Source organism: Parus major, chromosome 4A (genome assembly GCF_001522545.3).
Source record: "Parus major isolate Abel chromosome 4A, Parus_major1.1, whole genome shotgun sequence".
Lineage (NCBI taxonomy): Eukaryota > Metazoa > Chordata > Aves > Passeriformes > Paridae > Parus > Parus major.
Window position 1 is genome coordinate 324,002 of NC_031772.1, and position 9,543 is coordinate 333,544.

A 9,543-nucleotide genomic window follows, 5' to 3' on the forward strand; every position below is an offset into this window, starting at 1 on the left:
CATCCCAGAACATCCCAGAGCACCCCAGAGCACCCCAGCACTCCCGCAGCTCTGCCCGGGATGCCGCCTGCGCCTGCAGGGAACAGGCACCGCAGCCACTGCTCTGCCTTCCAGCCCAGGCTTCCCAAGAGCTGCTAAAATGCTGCAACCCCTGCCGAGACCCGGCTGCAATGCTGCCAAACGCTTCCTCCCACCTGCAGGCACCGTTCACCACAGGCCGTGTTTGGTGAAATAGAGCCTTGGCATCCTGCTGCCCATCCGAGCATGGAAGTGCAGCAATCGTGAGGGGAAGGAGCTGTTCAACACAGACAACCGATAAAACTGCGCTTTGTTTCAGCTCCTGCATTACTTTGGAGGTGGCACATTGGTGTCACCGTGCAGGTCCATCGCCCCTGGAGCCCCCCCAGGCCATCAGTCGTCTCAACACCGATTCTTGGAGCACCAGGACCAGACAAACAGAGCCATTACCTGTGCTGGCAGCCATCCTCTCCTGCTGGGATCTCGGGGAGCCCCAGCCTGTGGGAAGCAGCCCCCCAGGAGGGTGGGTTGGGGCACAGGGGGTGACAGGGTGACAGAGGGGCCAGCTCTGGGAGGCAGTGAGCTCCTGCCACCAGTTAGGCAGCACTTAGGAGGCTTGTGCTTCTCTGGCTGATTTTCCCAAAGGAGAAATAGAAGAGAAGATGGATAGAAATCTTGCTAGAGTAGAGAGCACTGATCACTTCTCTGAGTATGTGCTGTCCTGACGTTAATTGCCTATTAATATTCCTTTTCTTCTGCTTCTTCATTTCCTCCCCTTAATCAATGCGGTTTTGCTTCCCAGTGCTGCTTTCTATGTTGAAAGCACCTGAATGGAACCCCCAGAGCTGCAGGAATACCTAGTGGGGGTGGTGAATGGGGGTTACTCAGTGCTGCCCCTAAATCCTCTGGCCCCACTTTTGGATTTGGTTGCTGATGCTTTGATTAAAGGGATGGATCTCCTGGTGCTCCCATCTTCAGAGATGTCACCTTGGGCCTTTGCCATGTGGATCTTGGCTGCTGTAACTGGTGAGGACACTTTGTGCTGGCTCTTTCCAGTGCAGAGTTTGGTGTCCTCCAGGTGCTGGGCAGAGCCGTGGGTGGCTGGATGGAGGCAGCTTTATGGAGCATGACTAATTGTTTTGCTGTGCCTTTCAGGCCCTGAAGGTGGGCTCAGGCTCTGAGGACACAGGATTGAAAAGAAAGGGAGTAAAACAGCACCATTCAGAGCGGCCTTGAGTTTGGTTTTGTGGTAATAGGCAGGAGGTGAGTGAACCTTTTACAGAATTTCTTGATGTTTTCCTGTCTCTCACCTGCTTTCTTCTGTTTCTAGTTTGGGTTTCTTATTTTCTGGTGTTTCACTGACAGGGGAGATGTGCCTATCTGGGACGGAGAGCACTGCAGCACAAGCTGGGCATCCCTGTGTCGGCACCACCTCCACTGCCATGAGGCACAGCAGGGTTTGGTCCCTCTGGATCTGCTCCAGCCTGGCTCAGTCCAGCTGATCAGAACCTCCTCTGCACCCTGGTTAAACATCTCTGCTCTGTGGGAGGTGTAAAAGGGAATGTGCTGGCACATGGCAAAATAGACATGAGAGGGATGCTGCAGTCTGGATGATGTCCTTGTTCAGTAAAAATGGTTTGTTAGCAGAGATAGGAAAATTATTGATATGCAGCTGATTTGAGAGACACAAATAGAGGGAGGGAAGCTGTTTTGCCTGGATGACGATGCCATGGGTTTGGCTATACTGGGTCCAGTATACAAAAAGCTAAACTTAAAGCAGCCCATGGGGAAGACATTGCCAGCACCACACCTGGCATCTCTCATCCCTGCCATCCCGAGACCCTCGTGTTCAGGACCCTGAGTGTCTCCCTGCTCTGGAGGCACACAGAGCTCCAGTCCACGTGCATGGGGTTCCTAAAGCAACAGCAGATCTTGCCCCAAGGAAACTGCAGTGGCTGGGGCTTGGCATGTGCCTGCATGACAGTTTGAATGGAAAGCTAAGACTTGAGCTAAGCTCAAGCAAAAAGATAACAGCAGAGGACATGGAAACCTGTAAAACCTTTGAGCCATGTTATTTGCTAAGCTGATAGAAGGTAAAGTGCATAAATTTATGAAAAGGGGAAATCCCTGCTGTATTCATGTAGACTGCTTATGATTTGACAGTTAAGTAAATATAGTTCAGAATAAGACCAGTTTAAAGGGAATGTGAGAACATAATAAGTCTCAGAGAATTAACTGGATAGCTTTCATTTGAGATTAAAAAACCACAGTGTAATAGAATGTTTAAATACAAATGTGGCTTCAATATTCATAAAATAGCCAAACAGAGATAAAACCACTATTCTGTCCTATCATCAGCTGGTAATCACATTACTGAGTTAATACATCCACATGTGTTATGATCACCATTTTCCAGTAACTTGACAGGGTAAGGGAAGCAATAAAAAACGTCAGAAAGAGAGCACTTGTTGCTTTAAAGCTCCCCAAATTACAAAGCCTGGTGTAGAGCAGAACCTGGTGGCCCAGGCTATACTCTGCTGCCAAAATGTTGTCACCCTGGCATTGGATGGGACAGGAGGGAGGTCCTGATTTGGAGTGTCTGAAAGAGGCTGGGAGGATGTGCTGGTGTCCACCTTCACACAGCACGGAAAAGACTTCATGTTCCTGGACAGGGAACGTAATGCTGAACTCCTGAATTCATTGTAGGAAGGAAGGAAGCTGCAAGGGGTGAAAGTGTGCAATGGCTGATGGCTTTCAGAAGGAAATCACAAGTTTTTCACTCTCTTTTCGTACACGTGGCTCTTGGACTGAGGCATAGTGCAAAGACTGTGTGCTGGGACATGGGTGTGTCCCCACGATGGATTCATCTGACACTCTAATGCATCCTTTCACGTGGTTTGAAGGGGAAAAAGTGAAAAATTTACTGCAATTTTGTGGCTTTGGTCTGTCAGTGTTATTACTGGGAGATTGAGAAATCTCCCTTGTTTGGCTGCCAGCTTTGCCCAAGTGATACACTGTTCTAACACAGCCACCCTGCCTGCAGCATCCTGGGAGGATGCAGAGGAACGTGCAGGAGGAGCAAATGCCCCCCAGACCTATCCACAGCATCTCTAAGGGCAGCAGGTTCCCAGCGCCAGGAAGCCAGGAGGAAGCAATGAGCAGTGAGCGTCAGGAGGACAGGGGGAAAGAGTTACAAATGAGTAACAGCAATCTAAATTGACTGTGCCCTTTTTCAGTGGAGTTCCTGCCCAAAAGGTCACCACTCGTGTCAGTGGTTTGGGGTAAGGACCGTGTTTTGGGGTCAGCCAGGGGCTACAGCTGGCAACAGGGCCAGCACAAGGGATGCTTGTCCAAGGCACCCATGGGTGTGGTGCAACGCTGCCATTGCTCCTCTGGGACCATCTTTTCGTGTTGTGTGGGAACAGTGGGCTGTATTTGCAGTGCTTTGGCATCTTCAGGGTCTCCCACTGGTTCACTCATCTGGCAGAGGCTCAGAGGTGAAGGGTGGGCGACTCCTGGTCACACCCCAGTGGTGTGGCCGATCTCAGAGTGTCATTTGCAAAATGTGCCAAGATGGCCCAGGGAAAACAAACCCCTTCACATCCGTGTTCACTGCCAAAATGATTTGCTCAGCTTTGAATTATAGTCCAAATGTTTTGAGCTCTGGGATAATTCTGCTCACCAAACCTGGTACCTGAAAGGCCTCTTTTATGTGACTATTACTTTGGTGACCAAAGTGCCAGGGTTTTACAAGAGCTGCTTATCCTTTGATAAAACAAAATCAGTGAATTTATGCTGACAGCTTCAGATGCTGTGGAAACCTGAGCAACCTTTCACCAGCATATGTTTCTTGCTGAATCCTTCCTTAAGAACAAACAGCAGAAGCATCTTTAGTAATTCGATAAGCAATAAAGAAGATGATAAAAAACAATGATAATTAAATGCAATGATAGATTTTAGCACCCAAAATGGTTATCAGAAGTGCTAGATCAAAACTAAGGTTTCTGCTAGGCAGAATGAATGGCTCTTTGTTGCCCCATAATAGAAAACATTTAAAAATAAAATGCAGGGAAAGATTTGGGATTTATTGAAATATCAGAATAATTAAAAATCATTACAGCCTGCCTCCTAATGCCCCTCTGATGCTTGAATAAAGCAAAACAAAGCAAAATTAGGGAGCCATTTTGTATATTGCTTTGATCTTTGCTTCACCTTTTGAAAATATTTATGAAGAGTGCTTTAAGAATTTGGCTTCTAATTTTTTGATTGGCAAGAAGAACAAAAATATTGGCAATGCTAGAGGTTAGTCAGGGATGTGATTTTTTTTTTTCCCTTCAGCCTCCTGATGTGGGAGGTATATCCCAGAGCATGAAACATTGGTTACCTAGGCAGAATGAAGGGCGATGTGTGTGTGCATTTGTGTGTGTGTGTGCTGTCAGGGTGGAGGGTACACACACCCCAGCCTTGCTGCTGCTCTTGTTTCAGCAGGAACGGGAAACCAGGGAAGGCACCAGAATTGCCACAAATTCTTTCTTCATACAACAGTATTTTGGAAAATCTGTGGATTAATTAAACATTTTCATGCAGTAGCATGATGTTAATTGTTTACACCAAGCCACATTTGCTTCTGTAATTTGCCTTAATTGGAAAATTCTTTAGCTTATAATTGTCATAGAGTACTAAAGAAATGAGGAAATATGGAGAACATCGAGGCAATCCTGTGCAGATGATGCTTAGGTATGATTCAGGGTGACCTAATCATTAAACTCTGGCACTCATTCCTCAGGTGTGGACAAAAGTGCTTGAAATTATGTGGAAGAATTATGTGAGTTGTGATTCTGACATTTCATGGCCTGATCCTGCCCTCACTCCCACCTGAGCCCTTCCTGTGAGCAGGAGGGAAGGTATGGGGAGAGCTGCAGACAAAGCCAGGCCCTGGGGCTCTGCTGGTGGCAGCTGAGTAAGCAGAGTGTTTTTCATGAAAACATATTCTGTTGCAATGATATTTCATGGTCTCATGTGCCCAGTGCAGTTGTGTCCTGGATCTCTGTCACTGCTCAGAACCCAGCCATAATTTAGTGAGGGGAGGGGGGGATGGTGGGGGGAAAGGGAGGGGGGAAAAATCAATTTTTCTCTTTTTTTTTTTTTTTAAATTAACATTATTTGTTCACCTATGGGTGTTCACAAAATATTTTCTTAAGAGCATCTATTCTCAATGCTATTGTAAAGATTGACAGCCTGCAGCATCATAAGGAAAACGTATCTGAAACAGTTGCTCAGTGGAGTCTCAGAGGCACCAGCCTGTCCAAAACTGTTAATGCGGGCAGGCTGCTACTGAAGAGGCTTTTGCAGCTCCATCAGATGTATTAATTTCCAAGGGTGTTCCTTTGAACATTAAGCCTTTCTCATGCTACTTGCTGTTGGCACTCTTTTGTCTTACAAACCTTTTAAAATTTATCCCAGGACACTGAAAGTTGAGGCTTTCTCCTTTTTGTGGGGGAGGATATTTTATTTTATTTTATTTTTATACTGCTGTTTCTGTCTTAATAAATGAAGAGCGGATGAAGGGCTGAGTGAGAATTTGAAACTCCCTGCAGGATAGTTTTTGAAAAGATGATATGGAAAGAGGAAAAAAACAAAAGTACATGTGATGAAAAATATACATGGTAAAAGTGGCTGTTTTGTGTGTATTTTCAAGATGTAGAGGGAATAAAATTATTCAAATATTTTGGTAACTCCTGCACACTTTTTTTATTATTTTTTTATTATTATTTTGGTATATCATAAAGCACTTGCTTAGCACCTGGGTAGGACAGTAATTAAAAAGTAGTGGGTTTGCCAGTGGTCATAACAAATTTCCATGGTTACCAATGTGGTGTAGCTGAAGAACTCAAAATATTTTCCAAAATTATGTTTCTTTGAAATGCAAGCAGAGGTATATTGAGTAACTGCTATTTAAGTGTATTGTTTTAGGAAGAAAGGGACTTTATCTGGTGCTGCAAGCAGAGCCAGTGTCCCTGCAGCCCATGGCATCACACCATGGCCAGGGGGGAACCTGTTCCTTGGCTCAGACTCTGTGGGGTGGATTGCCCGGAGAAGTGTGGCTGCCCCGTCTCTGCAAGTGTTCAGAGCTGCTTGGAGCATCCTGGTCTAGTGGAAGGAGTCCCTGCCCATGGCAGGGGGTGGGAATTAGATGATCCTTAAGGTTGCTTCCAAGCCATTCTATGCTTCTATGATATTGACAATCTTGGGGGTTTGTTGGAGTTACCATAAAGTTCTGGGCCATATATTAGAATCTCCACTTTTGGGGTCAAAAATGTGATTTGGAGAAACAAAAAGTTCTTTTTAAAGAACTATATGCATTCTTCAGAAAGAGCTGTGTGATTTCCAAGCTTAGCTTATGAATCAGGAGACCTGAACCCCCCATCCTGTCTGGAGTCTCACGCTCAGCAGGCAGTGGCTGCTGCAGGTGGCTGATGATGGAGTTCCATGGGTTGTTCTCCTAGAGGGAAAATCTCAGCCTCCAGTGTGGTGATTCACACCTGAGAGGAGCTGACTTGGAAAGGCTGCCTGCTCTGTGTCTGCTCTACGAAGAGTGCTATTAAATCTGGCTTTCAAAAGCACTGAGAAGTCCTGGGAGATGAGACATGCAGCCAAGAAGCACTTAGGGCTGGGTGTGTCTGCCTTCCAAGGTGAAATGTGGAGCATCTGCTGCTCAGCTGCTCTGGGGCTGCTGTGAAGGGGGAATCACAACCCCCACTGCAGTAACAGGACCTCTCCTGCCTGTCTGCCCCTGTGTTCAGGTTCTGGCCTCCCAGAAGCTGCTGTATCCACACTAAACAGCAACACCTTGGTTTAATGTATACTGAAACAGGTTTGCCATGCTCTACACGTGAAGTGCTATGTGAAGAATGTATTCATGTTCTTGAGCAAGGTCTGTTTGGGCAGGAAAATGCCAACAAAGTGTGACCAAATCCATGTGAGAAGGAAGTAGTTCCTTTTTTACCATTTCAGCAGAGCTGTCCCAAGGCCAACACGAGGAGGAGCATTGAAGGAATTACAGCCAATCTAAAATATTCAAATTATCTAATTAGACACATTTTTACATTTCCCTGATGGTGAAATAGCATGAGGCAGTTTCTGTTCCTTTCTTCATAGGCCCTGCATTCCCTTGAAGGGATTGAGAGGGTTCATGGACTAGAAGGTAACAGACAGGGAATGCAGAGAACTTCAGATGCAAGAAAGGTACCTGTGTGTGATTGAGTTATTAATCTTTGTAGATATAAAAACATCAGTACTGCACAAATATTTCAAATGGCTGTTTGGAGTCGGCAGTTTGCTTTCCAGCTTTTTTATGCCTTGATTTTCTCAGACTTGTGTTTTGAGTATTTAGAGCTGCAAGACCAAGTTCTCTGCTGCTTCTCTAGCAAACATCCTGCATGAAGTGGAAGAAGGTATTAGAGAGAGATGGACACATTCATCTTCATGCCTTTCCCTTTAAAACAGGAAAATCTGTGAGTTTTGTCTAAGGAAGATGCTTGTAGACAGAATGATTGTTAATGTACCACTTTCTGAGGGAAAAGAGTTTCTTGATGTTCACCTGGAATTCTCATTTATCTCACGGCTTTGCTTCTCTCTCCCCCCTGGGGAGCACACACGGGTTTCAGTGTTTACCTTCTCTCAGATGAGCTCCTGAGGTTGTTGAAGGCTGTTCCTGCTGCAAAGGATAGTGTGGGCTGTGGGTCTGGGCTGTGGGTCTGGAGCTGTGTGGAGCACCAGCCAGAGTGCTGAGCCTCTGGGCTTGTGTGTCCCACGGGCAGATGGAGCTGGAGAGGGGAGAGCTGCACCCTCAGGGAGCCCTGGGCTGGGGGCAGAGCTTGCAACTACCTCCCAGCCCATGCTGAGGGACACGGTGCCTCATGACATCCCATCTGCAGAAGGGCAGCTGTGGGGATGGGCTCTCTCAAGGTTTCTCAGCAGAGCTGTCCCAAGGGCAGCGCGGTGAAGAGCAGCGCTGCTGCTGCCCTGCTGCTGTCCCAGGGAATCAGACACATCTTGGGAAGTGCAAGCACAGTCCGTGGTGGCTTTTGTTGCCAGTGCTGTCACTTCCTGTGACATCCTCGGTGCAGCTCAGCAGAATGAAGGGATGAACCTGGGCTGATCCAGCCCTGTTGCCAGCTCCTGCCTGGGAGGTGGCTGTTTCTGTGCTTGTAGGGTCTCATAAATTGAGGGGGAAAAGCCATTTCTTTCTTTTCTATTCCTGTGCCACTTCCTGAGGCCCATTTCTCCAACAGGCAGCTCCTCCCGTGCCATCTTTCTTTGCTCTCTGGCAACTGTGGCTTTTTGATGGCAAAAGGAGTCCCCAGATAACTATTTTGTATACGCAAACCATGGGGCTTTAATGGAATTACCTCAGCCAAGGTAGTAAATAATTTATAGGAGGCAGTAAATAAAATATGTTTCTCTCTTGTAAAAAAAAAAATAAATATATATATAAAAAAGAGTTATCGAACTGCAATGCCTGCTGGGGGGGGGAATTAACCCAGAACTTGCCCCACCACAGAGATCCTGGCCAGGAGTGGGACCTGCTGGGAAAAACATCCAAGCCCAGAAGAGCTGTGGGGAAAGGGGGGTTCAGAAAAGCTGTGGTCTGGCCAGGGATCTGGGGAGCCGCCTGCTGACTGCCCATGGTGCATCCGTCTGTCTGTCTGTCCATCTAGCGGAGCATTTCCGAGGTTGCCTCCCGGTAGCCTTGACCGTGAAACCCGAGCCCGCAGCGCTTGACCTGAATTTCCGAGGCACCCGCGGCAGCCCCGTGGTGTCACCGAGCCCCGATTGAAACCCGAGCTCTGTCACTAATGGCATTAACGGGAGCTCGGGCCAGGCCCGGCGGCAGCCTGGGGGTGCCCGGAGGGTCTGGGGAGGGATGCTCGGAGCGGAATGCGGGATGCCTGGAGGGCGAGGATGGATATTCAGAGGGGGATGTTTGGAGGGTGCAGCGCGGGGGATGCAGGATGCGTAGAGAGGAGGATGAAGGGTGTCCGGAGGGATGTGGATAGAGGGGAGCCTGAAGGGGTGCATCGGGGTGATGTGGGATGCCTGGGATTGAGAATGGAAGGTGCCCAGAGAGGGATGGAGGGAGGAGAGTCTGGAGGGATGCACAAGGGGGATGAGGATAAGGGATGCCTGGATGAGAGGATGGAGGGTACCCAGAGGGTGATGGATGGAGGGGTGACCAGAGGAGATACTGGGTGAGAGGGCGAAGGGTGCCCAGAGTATGGAGGGGCGCCTGGCGGGGCGCACCAAGACGGACGAGGGGTGTCTGGAGGGTGCATTGCTGGGGATGCGGGACGCTGGTCGGGGCGGATGGAGGGCACCCAGAAAGTGATGAACGGAAGGGTGACCGGGGAAGAACAGGGTGCACGGAGAGGGGTTCAGGGCCAGCTGCCGAGCCTCCCGCCCTTCCCGGCTATTGCATCCCTCCCTTGGCTGCTGCGGTTCCTCGGCGGGGCCGGGGCCGCTCCC